The sequence below is a fragment of the Filicampus tigris genome, chromosome 17, assembly GCF_054856515.1.
Source record: "Filicampus tigris isolate MCC_2025a chromosome 17, RoL_Ftig_1.0, whole genome shotgun sequence".
Taxonomy (NCBI): Eukaryota; Metazoa; Chordata; class Actinopteri; order Syngnathiformes; family Syngnathidae; genus Filicampus; species Filicampus tigris.
Window position 1 is genome coordinate 5,080,477 of NC_141233.1, and position 15,013 is coordinate 5,095,489.

Consider the following 15,013-nt stretch of genomic DNA (forward strand, 5'->3'; position numbering starts at 1 on the left):
AGTGTGCCAGGAATTAAAACCAAGTCACATTCAAATTGGCATCCCGTGGATGTTCGGATGAGTGAACCGCATGTTCAAGTTTTGGTCTCCGTGTGTTCGGGCAGGAAAAATCACGTGCACGTTGGATTTTCAAGCGGTGCTCATGGGGCAGGGCGGGGCCGGGTGGGTGTCCACTCTTTCCGGCCTGTGGTGCTCTGGGTGTGGTTGGTTTAGGAACCTAAGGACTCCGATCGTGACAACGCCGCTTCACACACAGCAAGGTCATGGCCCTATTTTCGTTTTTTTTTTTTTTTTTTTTCGTTTTCACAATTAGTGACATGTCTATCCCATTATTTTCTAATGTAGTGCTTGTCCTCATGTGTGTGCTGGAGCCTATCCCAGCACAATTTGGTCGAGAGACGGGATACACTCAGGACTGGTTGCCAGCCGGTTGCTGGCCACACTGTTAGAAGTTGCGAACAAAAGAATAAATTATTTTGACTTCAATTGACAGAAAAAACATGGATATTTAAATTATATATATATATATAACAAATTGAGTTAAGATGTACTGTAATTGTTGTACATTTTTTGGGGGGGTTTACTATCTTATCACAAAAATGTGTTCACTTTTAATACTATTTAAGTATCTGAATTTTTATGGTGTGTCAAAGTGAAGTCGTGTGATATTTGAATGTTTGAGGGAAGTGCTATTAAAAAAAGATTTTGCTTGCAATCCAAAATGGAGATGATGTCAATGCGGAGCGAGCAAATCAGTAATGCGATAAGTGCTTGAATGCGAAACATTAGATGTGACTATGTGAGTGGCGATGGATCCTCCTCGTCCTCTCTTGGCCGACATGTGAGATTCTTGAGAGGCTTCAGGGTCAACGTCTGTGGCTTTGTGTCGTCAACGCTTGAATCGAAATCAACAAGGCATACTTTTTTTTTTTTTCAAGCACGCTTTATTTGAAATGAAAAAAACAACAAAAAAAACAATACAGCATTCAGCAATAATTCAGGTACAGACATGAAATACAAGGCATTTACACAATATAAAACCATTTCAAGGATAAAAATGTGGACACGTTTATAAGGGCCGAGGGGTTATCGGAAAAGACATGGACCCGCTTCACTGTTATCCAACATGCTTTTATGACCAGGTTTGATCCATTTGTTCTGCTTGAAAGCAAACTCGACAGAGGCTGACTGACTTTTTTGCTTTTCACCAAAATGCCACCTTAACAGTTGTCCCGACAGAGTGGGGGAAAAAAGAAAACATTTAGCAAGAGTGGAGAGTTGAGGACGGGGAAGTGTAAAAGGGAAGAGCGTGTACTATGATGACTGTTGCTGTCACAATAGCATGTGTTGCAACGAGGCGTGCGATGTCTGGATTCTCTGGAAATTCAAGAGGAATCAGTCGGCTCACTCTCACACCCACGCAAACACACAACTGGCGTAAGTTCATTTGCACAGACGCACACCAATACACCCAATATACTCCACTTCCACATTTTGACCAGCCTCAGACGTCAGCGTCGGAGGAAGAAATAAAGACTAAAGCATCTCTCCGATGCTTGACGGACGGTTGGGATAAAGGGAAGTACCACGGTAGCGCACCCACCCTGAAATGGGAACTGATGCTAGCGGAGACAAAGAAAGGAGAAGGAGGAGGAGGAGAAGGAGGAGGAGGAGGAGGTGGAGGAGGACAAAACAGGATGCTGGTCAGATGAAAGAGCCCGGAATGTCAGACAGCCTACAGACTGTTGTCGCCTTGTAATCTTAACAGCCAACACCAGTCTGATAAGCTATGTGACAGGCCAGGAGAATGACCAGCGCCGATGAGTACGAGGGAACCGGACAGAACAAAGCCTAATAATCCCACTTACCGTGACAGCGGGAAGCGGGAGACGGCAATGTCGGCAGGCGAGCCGGAGCCGAGCGCAGGCTCCAAGCCCGTCCAACAGTACCTCTCTGTTTCGAATCTACTCGAGTGATTCGTCTCTTGGCTCTGCGACCGAAGGCAGTGCAACGGGTTCATTCGAGGGTTCAGATGAGGTAACGGCACAGACGCTTTTCACTGTGCACTCGCTGGGGGCTTTTTTTTCTCTCTCTCTCTCTCTCTCTCTCTCTCTCTCTCCTTCCTCCTCCTCCTTCCCTCTCTCGCTTGTGCCGGCTCGAGCGCCCGCTGAGTTCAGTCCGGCGTAGCGAGGCGGCGGTACACAACAAAATAGAACACTTCACCGGCGCATACAAGATACCGGAGACACACACAAAAAAAAAAAAAACCCAGATCTTTTGTGTAAATGCCTCCCATGAGTTTACAGTCATCATGCGGGGTTAAAGGTTACAAAAAGCACTTAGCAGTATCTACATGCAGCCTATTAGTTTAGGCACACTAATAAGAGATAAAAGACAGAGCACATGCACCGACACCAGCCTAGCATCTCTGTTCCCTTCGCAGACCTCGGTGTGATTCAATACATGCTTGCATCTGGTAGCTGACTCATGCTCCCTTTCCGGAGGCAGAACAATAAGCGCAGACAAAAGGGACGACACGGGCCGTGTTTTATCGCTCGGGCTCGGAAGGTAGCGAGATGAGCGCCAGGATGGAGGCGCATGCGGCGGCTCGAACAAAACAGCTGACGCTCACGCAGCTCATTAAACTACTCTGAAAACGGCCAGGCTAACCGGTAGCTGACAGAAGGGAATAAGTTCAAACAATGACTTTTTTTGCGGGGAAGAATTACTCCCGGCAGTTAGTTGAACAACACAGGAGCTTAAACGCACTCACAAGGGCAAGCACCAAAAGTACTGACGGTACTTGGACAAGAGAGAAAGCCGCCCCGGAGGAGAAAGGTGAGGTGATCCTTGGCTCTGAGGTGTCCTCCTGATGCGCTGTTGACAACACGGCGAGGTGAGCGCAACCTTCTTCCAGCCTTCCTCGTGGGGACCGCGATCTCGACCCTGTCCTGTAAACAGCCGAGGGATCCAGCCAGCTCCATGTGCAGGACAGATAGAGATCAGGGGTAATAAAACACGTCGCAACCCCCACCGTCCTCCCTCCGTACGCCCCTGCTGACCCCAGCCTGCGAATAAAATTGCCTCGCCGCTCTCAAGTAACTGCGGCGGGCTCGAGTTACAAGAAAAAAGGAACATTGTTCTGGAAACTCCTTAATCTGTCTTTATGCAACTTAAAGTCTTTCCTTCTTCTCATTCCACATAAGCCCATTAAAAAAAAAAAAAAAGAGGAAATCTTGTTTTCAATGAATCACTCGCAGCGATAGAGTGAGAAAAAAATAGCCTTGGACAAGACACAGCTACAGCTACAACTGGCTCTTTTTGTTCCAGACAGGGAGGTTTTGATGGATTGTCACTAGCGGAAGGTGGGGAGGGGGGCAGTGCTGGCTGCCCCCGCCCCGGTCTACAGTCAGTGCTGAGTTCAGGCGGGGCACAGAGTGCAAGTGCGCGTATGTGAGACACACACGGGGGAGTGACCACACTCACGCACGCACTCACATGCTCCCAATTGCTAAGATGGAGCATGAGTCAGCACGCTACAGTCGTACACTTCAATACTGAGTGGAGCCAGACCCCACAGTGGCCCCTCTCCATCACCCCACCACCCCACCCACACACAGAGTCCCCCCCCACCCCACCCGCCCTTCCAGCCCGCCTAGTGCAGCGCTCTGTCACTCTAAACAAGCCCCTGTGAACTAGCTGACAACTAAATAAACACAAATTCGATTTTCTTTTGAATGTGCCGATGAGTCTAATTCGGAAAAGGGAACATAACTGTCAATGGACAAGGAAGGGGAAGAAGAAGAAAGGAGCAAAAAGATACAAGTGGAGGGAGAGTGCGGGAAAGAGGCAAAAGTGAAGGGGGAACATTCCTTCCTCGGTGCGCACATGTGAATGAATAGAGGCAGTGAGCTGGGGGTTTTGGGGGTGAGGTGGGTAGGGAGGGTGTGGGTATGGGGGGGGGGGGGGTCGAAGGCCCCTGTACTTACAGTTGGGATCCCCTCGCAAGCGCGGCTTAGCCCTCCGAGCGCGCCCCTTAAGGCGCGCTGCAGTGCCGCACCCAGCAGAGGGGCAGAGAGAGCGACCGAGAGAGCGAGCGAGAGGGAGAGGTGGCTAGGTATGAGGAAGGGAGAGGGGGGGGGGGCACAAATCACGTCACATCTTTGTTACTCACCGGCCCAAGGGCAGGCACAAAGGGGGGGTGGGGAGTCGGGGGGTAACGCTGTCCTATCCGTCTCCGCCGCTTCCTACGTCCATGTGGAGGAAGACGAGGGGGCAACGAGTGCAGTCCCATCGCTGCGCACACACAGACAGGAAAATACACACGTACAACAGAAATAGAAAATAAAGCAGCAGCAAAAAGTCAACAGCATATTCAAAACCCCAATAAACAAAGAAGAAAAATGAAAGTTGTCTGGTCTTCAGATGGTGCCTGCGACAGCTGTAGTCAGCCACATTCTCCCGCTCCACGCTCAGCTTCCTCCAGCTCTCTTTCACACACAGGCACACGCGCCCCCCTCCCCCCCCCCCCCCCCCCCCACACACACGCACACAAGCACAGACGGATGAACCCGTTCAACTCCCTCGCAGTGCCGCCTCTACCGCTGCAGCGAGGAGAAATGAATGACTTCTCAGAACTCTCACATTTATCACAGGCGGTTCCTGTAAGAACTGGTTTCAGCCAATTAATGGGGAAGTGAGTCGTACCGAGCTGTGTCATCACTGGCTGAAACCTGACGGGGGGGTGGCCCACGGGGGGAGGGTGCTCCTGTAAGACGGCCCATATTAGGAAACCCTTTACAACATTTAGCCACCAAGTACAAGATCACTACCGAACACCGTCCCTCCCCATTGTCATGGGAAAAAAAAAAAAAAAAAAAAAAGACGCGGCAAGAGGCTGCTGCAGAGAATTCCCTCGAAGAGCAAATCATCGGCCCATCCCTGAGATGCAGTTAGTAATTAATCAATAAACAAATACATCCTAAAGACTCTACACTGTCACATGCAACATCTAAGCTCTATAATGGTTCCATCTCGTTTCCTGGCAGCATCATCAAACATTCTATATGGCAAGTCCGCGTGGGAAGTGCATGTTACAAACGGTTGACTTTATGGCTGATAACTTTCTCTTGAAGGAGGCAAGTCATTTCCGTCCCGTCCCACTTCCTCCAACACATACACAAATGATTAACATCATACAACTCAACTGTATTTGTAGAGCACTCTCAAAAAAACAGCAGGCAATAATTCTAACATTTGATATTTCACAGAAGAGGAAATCACTTAAACAACATTGAAACTTTTCTGGAGAGAAAACGTAGCCTCCTCTTCCCATTTCCTTCCCCCGACGTCAACAAATTCCTGGGATCTTCACACACAAAGGATGTAACAAACTAAAACAAAAATCACATTAGCCCAATTGACACTTAGCCAAGAGTTTGTACGAATAACACCAAGATTATAAAACAAGTGTGAAATACGAGAGCTCGGCCAGGGAAAGCAGACCACAAAGGACAAAGAGACCGAGAAAGGTTTTCAGAAATGGCGGGCGACTCATCGCCGACTCGATGAGCAACACTTGAGTCATGAGCGCGGCCATATTCACCAGCTAACGCCGCAAAAACGCTCAGTCTGAAAGTTGTTCATGCCCAAGGAGCCACAGGACTGTTTTAACACCAAAAATGATTTGGAACTCTTTTTTTTCGCGGGAAATATACGTGAACCTTCTGTAGTGGATGCAGAAATAAGGGATTCGATGTTCAATACTAACCTGTGAGTAGGACTGACCTTTGAAAATGTTTCTGTATGGCCTAAACTTGTTCTAAAGTCTTTCTTCATTTGTGTATCATGAAACGAAATGTATATTATATCAATCCACGTAATAAAAAGTATTTTGTACTTTGTACTGTTGTAAATGTTGCTTTTAATGTTGGGCAAAAGTTTAGAATTGCATAGCAAAATTGAGCACGTGAGAGAAGAAATGTTTGAAAAGAAAACTTGTGGCAGTCACAAGATGTCATTTGGATATGAGCTATTTACACCAGCTACTGATCAAACTAACATGTTTCTTCAAAATTTTGACCTATGAGTGACAATACAGGTACTTAAAAAATATTGTGTGAGACTATAAATGTAAGGCATAAAAAAAAAGCATGTTTTTTTTTGTGCAGGCTTTTGTCAAACATTTATTGGAACTAAATCTTAATCAAAACAAAAAAAATGTAATTCTATATTAATGTTGATAATCTAAAAATCATTAAACATATTATAATTAAATACATATTTCTTTGTAATTTTTGTTCAACGTATTTTAAAATCCAGCAATCAAAATAAAACTCCTGGAATTGAGTCTCCAATGGGTTTCAGCATACCGCATATTTTAAATTGGACCATCAATATTTCTGTTCTCTATAATCAAATGTTGTCGTACACTCTCTATTTTAGCATAAATAAATGCTAAATGTGTGAAAATGTATTTTAAATTCATAGCCGTTGTTAAATGTAAATCACAAGCTTGCCAACTCATTTTTAACTTACTGTCAGAAAACCCCCCAAAAAACGTGTTTGCTAGAAATGGTGTTTGTCCTTTCTTGCATGTGTAAACCCTCAGCCAACCGCATCCCCAAAAAGTTGAATCCAGGCAAATGGATTCTGCTTGCTGTTGTTTTTTCTTGTCTTTCAAAATGTTAAAAAATGAGATAGGCAATTATGCTATTAGGCTTAAGTCCCAAAAACATCCCATAGATAATGGTAGTGGCAGTGGAAAATATATGATCATATATTATATATGTATATACATATAAATGTGTAATTGCATACTGCATTGTGTATGTAATACAGTATATGCAGTGTAATATATTAAAGCTACTAAACTCTGCAGTGGTGGATTCTATCGAGGTGTGTTACTGATGACATGTATCATCCTTTGTTCATGCTTGTGATTTTTATGTAGAGTAAATGACTTAAAAAAGAACAACATAGTGAATGTGCAAAGTGTGTACAGATTCCACTTAAAATATCACGTTTTGCTTATGTACAAAAATGACATGACCGTATTAATGTGTAGTCCAAAAAACAGGGACCTATAATCCTGTACATTTTAATTCAAACAAAATAAGTCTGTCCAGTGACTAAATATGAAAAAAGTCAAACGTGCTCACTGCCCAAAAAATATTTGTTGAGGCACAATTGCTTTAATTACAAAGTTGAGTCGGTTAGCATTGCAAGTAGAAGTGACAAAATGTGCCCGCACGTCCTTGGAAAAGGGCTCCAAATTAGTCAGTGTCCAAAGGCATCAGCTGCAAACAAGCAGGTAACGCACATTTTTGAGGTCATCCCAAACATTCCCAATTGAATTTAGGTCAGGGCTCGGACTGGGCCAGTCCCAAACAAAACATTTCACATCAATCTTTTGTTCGTGTGGATACAGTATGCTTAAGTTTGTGGTCATGCTGAATGGTGAAATTGCTTTTCAGCTTTAATGTTTGGGACACAATTGCCATCATGTCATATTTCTGGAGTCACTTCACCTTCACTAATGTATCAGCTTGACCAGAAAAACAAGCCAAACGTGTAACGCTACCACCGCCATGCTTTACTGTGTGTATTTAAAAAAAAAAAAAAAAAAAAAAAAAGAAATCCCAAACAGACATTTCAAAAGCTTATTACAAAGGTCAATTTTATATTACTGGAGTAGAGTGCTGCATTATTCTAAATAGGTCTATTAGTTACATTTTACAGGCCATGTAGGCAAAGTGCATATTATGTAAGGCTTTGTGTAGACATGTCACAAAATACATCAAAATACACGTACTGGCACTGATAAGACTAATTAAAAAAAAGATTATTTCTAAATGATCTAAACTATAATTTACAAACACACACACAGTGTTGTGTCATCATGGAGGTGTGCACAGATATACAGTATATACTTCCTGACTTCCTTTTTTATTTGCTGTCACTAATTTCGAGTGAATCAGCAGCACCTCTGCTGAAAGTCGTGCACTGCATTTTGCCTGCCTTTGATTGGGACACATCAAGAATCAAAGCCACATTATTGATCTATTTGCTCAAAATTGATTAGGATGCCCATCTTTAGTTTACATACGACAACAGCAACTATACATTTCTGAATTTAAAGATATATATATTTTCTCTAATAAAAAACAAATCATTTGTTAAAAAAAAAAAAAAAAAAGTCCAAAGCAACATATTTAATACAGGTTTGTACTTAACCACACAATGAAATATAGATTATTTAATGTATAATAAATATTGTTTGCAACTAAAACATTTTTCTATGAATGTATATATTAGATGAATATACAGTATAAAAAAGATTTAGTGTTTTATCCGTACAAGTGGTGTTGCTCATCATCAGGTCAGGTTGAACATACAACTCCGTTAATCTCCAATTTAAAAGTTTAAATTGAAAAGTTTTGCTTTGCTACTTAAGGAATTCAAGCGCATACGTGGACTGAACAATGAATCTACTCTATTTACATAATATATAAATGTCTATTTGGAATTGATTTCTTTATGTCTTCATAAGTTCAATGCTTAAGAAGTGTAGTGCACATGTTTCGTTTCATGAAACGTGAAAAGTTGAAGTGGTAAAGTCAAGTTAGTTTTTTAATTGGATTTATGATTTGCTGTCTTATGTTTACATCACACTTGTTGGTCGAATTTTGTTAAGTTCCTGTAGTGAACGCTTAAAAGACTGCATTTGCCTTTATATTAGCATAAGCCAAAACAATAAGACCAAAACATGTCTTTACAATAAATATGATATTATTTTTTTTAATATAGATTCATTTATTGCTTGTTTGTTAAGAAATATATGGGAAGAAGACCTTGAAAAAAATACTTGCATATTAAATTGCAATCGCAATATTGAGGAAAACCAAATCGCAATTAGATTGTTTTTTTAAATTGTTCAGCCCTAGCGCATACTGTGCTTTATTAATTTGGGTGATGATTCAAAAACCGTATTAAATGTAATCTGAACTGACAAAATTTGCAATTTTAGTTTTAACTACACCCCTAGTGTAATTGAAAAAGTGGGGCTCAGTGATTGGCTGACAGGTTGGGTGACCTGAAACTTTGATACACAGGTAACAGCCATCTTGGATCGCTACCCCAGGACTAGTTTGTGTAATTTTCTCCCAGTAAAGCATTTTTCGGCATTCCGTTGACTGCGTGAAAAATCCAAAAGTAGTTAAAAGTCACTGTGACGGCTGTGACAGCGAAGTACAGTCATTTCAAGATCACCATTGGTTAGCTTGTTTTCGCCCCATTAACGCAGCTGCAAAAGCATCGTTTTCTGTCCAACCACTGGATTTTATCGTCTTTCACTTGTAATACACGCCTCTTGCTTTTGGATGGTATATTTTTATACAGTTAAGAAGTTAATTCATCAAAGCCAACCAGGCCATTTTCTCCCTCGGAGTGAATGGCGACCATCGCACCCTCTGAAATGGACATCAAATGTAGAAATTGACAAACTGACACTGTCACTGACACACTTGTAAAATGAATAATTTAATGTGCATTTAAGTTTCTGCAAGTTTATTAGACTAATATTTATACCTACGGTTATGTTAACATTTTTAAAAGTTGCTTGAAAGTTTTCCAGGAAAATGTTGTCACTCATGTCAATGCCTGATTTTTAAAAATAGGGGTCTTGTGTTCTTCATCTAATTTGATCACATAAAGGACAAAAAAAACTCAAATATTTAGTAGAATCATTTGATGGAAACATAAATTGTACAAAAGATTAAGTGAAATTGGCTCTGAATTTGACTCTGAAATTGACTCGGCATTTTCACTTAACTGAAAATGCCTAGTTTCAATATTTTGAAAAAAAATTATTAAGAAGGCTTAATATTTTGAGTTGTAACAAACAGGCATGGTGTTTATTTGATCAAAGATATTTAGAAATATCATCTTCCATTAAAATTGTAATCACGCAAGCTATTCATTTTTTTTCTTTCATAAATTTGTTCCTCACGTAACAGATTTGCTAGTATTTTCCAAGTAAACTCAATTTAGCAGTGAATCCCATGACATTTGTTTTCACAACAGTGTTGCATAATTTACCCATGATTTTGAATATTGGAGTCTTCCAGCCTTTGACCTTTGTTATAAGAATGAGGATTCTTTTCAAAAAAACATTTTCATCTGTTCCTCGCCTGATACTTGATCAATAATAAGGATCAAGTAGAGAATAAAATCTTAACGGGAAAACCCCTTCATGTCTCAACTTAACTGGAACCCGGATGTTTCTCAGGTTTAATTGGAGAGCCCTATCGCGTCTCCCATTTTTTAATAAATGACAGTTTCCTGTTGCTGTTTGCAGAGTCTGCGCATGTGTGTTTGATGCTTCGGCATCCTGTGTTTATTTAGTAAAAAAAATTCCACAGGCCATGAGTCAGAGATCACCTTTGACCCGTGTTCGCCTTCTGAAGGCTGCCACCTCGAATGGCATTCGCACGCACGCACGCACGCATGCTCTGACGTCCCAAGCAGGGGATGACAGAGAACAAGGGCTCACATGACAGCTTGGCTGGGTCCAACTGGTTACGACACCTTCACAACAACCAGCTTAGGCAACACTGTTACCCAACACGCCACAGGGCCACAGTTCACACCTAACATAACAGCACCAACAACAAGACACTGGGATTTGGCAGAATGCAGAAATGAGATCCACCCCCCGCATTCACCCCCCCCCCCAAAAAAAAATAAAGTTCCATCATGTCCGATCTGCCCATGCTTGATAGATGGTAACGATTCAGGTTTAGTGAGTGAAAAGAGTGAAATATTTCACATAAGGAAAATGATGAGTCACGTGCAACTGCAGTAACGTAATACCTGAATGTTTTCCTGCATCGGTTCAAGTGGGCTTTTTCCCAATGAGCTCATCACCAAAGCATTAAGAGCCCACTCCTGGATGGAGATCCCCTGCCTTGGAGTGTTTATCACAGCCGTGCTCCACAGCCATCCCTCTATATACAAGCTCAGACGCATACTATCCTCTTGGGTACCGGATCGACTGCCAGGAAATCCGGCGGCAACGGTCCTTTTATTCCTCCTTTCGCATCTGAAATGGCATCCTAAAAAAGGGACCCCTGCCCATAAGACCCCAGCAGTCCCAGGTTCAGGTCAGCCTGCCTATGCTGAGCTTAAGCCTTTAGGTCTGGGTACAGTCGTGTTTCACAAGCATGGACCCATGGATCAATTAATTAAATGTGGCTGAAGACCCCTTACACATAATGCAACATCACATAATAAAAGAAACATGAAAAATATATATTTTTAAAATGTTTCTTAACATGGGGGATTTAGGAATTGTATTGCTCTGCGTATGTAAGCACCGTGTGTGTGTGTGTGTGTGTGTTTTAAACACACCTCCCTTGTGACACTATTTTTCCTTGTATCTAAATAAACAACTAACAGTAAAAAGTCCACCTGTGTATTGTGTTTCATCCTATTGGAACCAAATAGATTCCTATACTCCTTACAGGAAAAAAGCAGTAGTATACAGTATGTTGTGAGACAGTAGAGCATCTGCGCTGTCCATTCTAGACTGAGACTGGCTGCTAATGTGACCACTCTGGTTACGATGAGCATACCGGTCAAAAGCCACAGAGTACTGTCGAGATGTTTTACCTTATGCTGTGTTTTTTAATCAGATCTTTCAAATACCAACAGTAAAATCCATTATATTTGAGGACAAACTGGATATAATTATACTATAAACCTGGGTAAATTGCATTTATTCTATAGGTTTGTGCTAAGGTTAAGGAAATCAAACAGGGAAGAATTCTGCATGTTGTACTCTAAATTGCAACAGTTTGGTGTGCTGTAACAACATTAATGACGTCCATTTTTTTAAATATTATTTTTGACATTTATATCATCAATGATCGTTAGCACAACAAAGCATGTAAGTTGTTTATACTTGTACCTTTAAGTTAGGGGACATTACAAGGAGAAATTACTTTTGTAAAGTCTTATTCCTTTGTTGTGAAATGACCCACCCAGCAAAAATTGGTTGAAAAGACATAGAAAAGACGTCACTTGTGTCCATCCAAAAAACGTCCGAACTTGGTTGAAAAGTGAAAGGTGAAAAGACGTAATTTTCATGTTGTTGAAAAGACGTCTTTAAAAAGACTTCCTTTTACAGTCTAAATTGGGTTGAAAAGACATAATTTGGATGTCGTTGAAAAGACGTCTTTAAAAAAGATATCCTTTTATAGTCTAAATTTGGTTCGAAGTAAAAAACAGAGCTGGGCAGTCCGTCCCAGGGACGGACCGGACCGGACACATTTGGGGAAAAAAAAGGGCTTGATTAAGTAAGGGCAGAAGTGGATTTTAGTCCGGCCCACTAATTGGCCTCATGCGTGTGACATGGTCACGAGGCAGCCAATCACAACCTACTCGATGATATGCGATGGTTAACATGGCAGGGAGGTAATTGTTTGTTGTGCGGTGCTCAGTCATGGTTTGATAAAGTAAAATGCATGTGTTTAGAATTGCAGCAAATTCATATATTTTGTGTCATGGTACTTTTTAGATATGAATTAAATGTATAAAACATCAACGTCAGTCTGCAAAGTGTGTCAGTGACAATCACTGGACTTCCTGGCTGGCAGCCAATCCCCATTCAAAATGGTGCGCGGGAGTGGCATATATTTTAAATACCTTTAATAAATGCCAATTACGATAGCAAAGAAAAATTACATTTTCGAGACGATAGTTTGTTAACATCATGCAGCATTAAAAGCAATACAACTTTATTTATATAGCGCATTTCACAACAACTGCAACTATAACAAAGAACTTTATATATTAAAAAAAACAATAATACAACAACAAAGACGGCTAAACACAACCCAAATTTAAACAACTATTTTTGGGCTAAATTTGGACTACATTGGACGAGCTAAACACAACACAACTATTTTTGGACAAAATTTTGACCACATTGGACGGGCTAAAACACAACCCAGTTTTCAACGACTATTTTTGGACTAAATTTGGACCACATTGGATGGGCTAAAACAATAGCCAATTTTCAATGACTATTTTTGGACTAAAGTTGGACCACAATGAAGGGGATAAACAAAACCTAATTATTAACAACTATTTTTGGATTAAATTGGGACCACATTGGTCGGGCTAAACACAACCCAAATTTAAACGGCTATTTTTGGGCTAAAGTTGGACTATGTGGGAAGGGCTGTAACACAACCCAGTTTTCAATGACTATTTTTGGACTAAATTTGGACACATTTGGATGACCCAAACACAGCCCAATTTTCAACGACTATTTCTGGGCTAAATCAAGTCTAAGACGGACCGACCAGATTTAGCCCAAAATCCAACGTCCAGAAGACGTCTGGTACTGGGTGGGGAGGGAAATACAATTTTCACAGCAGAACTTAAAATATTTTGTTGACTCGTCCAACTTAAATTTTATTGATGTTTGTTGTCTGGAAATTTTGTGTTCACTGTTCTTTTTTTTTTTTAACAGCGCATCAGCCCATCAACATGACACATGACCCCTCCCTTCTCTTTGTGTCTCTGACAGTCACCAAAGCTACAATTACATTATAGTCATTGTTCACCCTTTCACAGTCTCTCAGTATGCCGTTAAGTTCAGAAAGAGACCCCAAGTATGCTACAATGTCCGAACAATACTTCCTCTTCAGTGACCGTATTCGAGTCTATATCACTGCGGTTGGCCGAGTCATCCTCACTGTATGCTTCTGCACTTGCATCCAATATAAGGAATCCCACTAAAGTGAAGCGGAGTGAAAATTGAATTTGTTACCCTTTACAATAAATGTGATATAGTGTATAATAGTGGCACTGCACACTATCTTTCACTCCCACCACCAACAGCCCTATGACTGAGCTACTTGACGCTCGGCTGCGGTTGGGCTAATGGCAAATGGGGCCCTATCGAAAAAAACCTGATCAATGCCATCATTGTCAGGGTGCTTCTCAGGTGACCGGCACTCCCAGTGACTAATAGAATCACAAATACTACCTTCCTGCAGATTGGGTTAACTGGAAGCTTTTGCTCATAGGGGACTATTTCTAGGCCCATGACGGAGCTGATGTGCAAACGGTCAGATTATTTGGTTTTTCCATCCATTTAAACTCGTACTTTTAAGCGTGTAAATCTGTCAATGGGCAATTATTGACATGGCTATGTTATATTAGTTTAGAATGTAAGCAGGTGGAAAAAAAAAGCAAGGCTAAAGCGGACATGCAGAACCATGACCATGAAACCACAACAATGTGGTTTCCGTGTGAGCAAGGTAACATTGTGGTGAAGTTGGGTCAAATTATGTGTTAACTCATATTAACGACATTTTCCCCCTGGTAGTGCCACTACTTGCATCATTATTTATATTCTATTTATATTTATATATTTTTTATGTCTATATTTATTAACACATGTATCACAGCCTTTTATTGTTTTTCTTCTATTTATTGTATTGTTTGTAAAGTGCTTTGTTACAGCTCTAGCTGTTATGAAATGCGTTGTATAAATAAAATTGTATTGTATTGGTTTGTTTGAATGGTTCTCATGATGTGAGTTCTTTTAGCAGGTTTAAGTTGTCGTATCTTTTCTTTTTCAGTCGTGTTGTTGTAAAAATACAAATAAAACAAAACGACAGAGAAAAACAATTGATGACACTAGATAATTGAAATGCATTACTGTATTAACATGTTTGACACCGCTCTCCCGCTGAAAGGCATTTGAGTGCTGAAGACAATCTGGAATGACCCAGCAGGATCCAGAAGGGGACTCATGCAACCCTCGGTGACCTGCCCTGACCCATAACTCCCCCCCCCGGCCTCCTTCTGAGCAGGGCTGCCCGCTGTGATCCCCTAATGCCAGCAGCCTTGTGAGGCAGGAACAGCCATCTGCAGGCCCATTGTGCTGGTAATGAACTCCCGCCTTAAAGATGGGCTCACATGGAAATGATTGCATTCT

The 15,013-nt window shown here is 41.4% G+C and overlaps 1 long non-coding RNA gene across 1 annotated transcript in view; it reads right to left on the bottom strand.

Moving 5' to 3' along the window:
* Nucleotides 1-909: 909 nt before the first annotated feature.
* Nucleotides 910-15,013, bottom strand: part of LOC147132963 (uncharacterized) — a 52,153-nt gene continuing 38,049 nt past the window's right edge. Inside the window, exon 4 of the long non-coding RNA XR_015081924.1 lies at nucleotides 910-4,296. This is a non-coding gene — a long non-coding RNA (uncharacterized LOC147132963). The remainder of the gene's footprint in view (nucleotides 4,297-15,013) is intronic.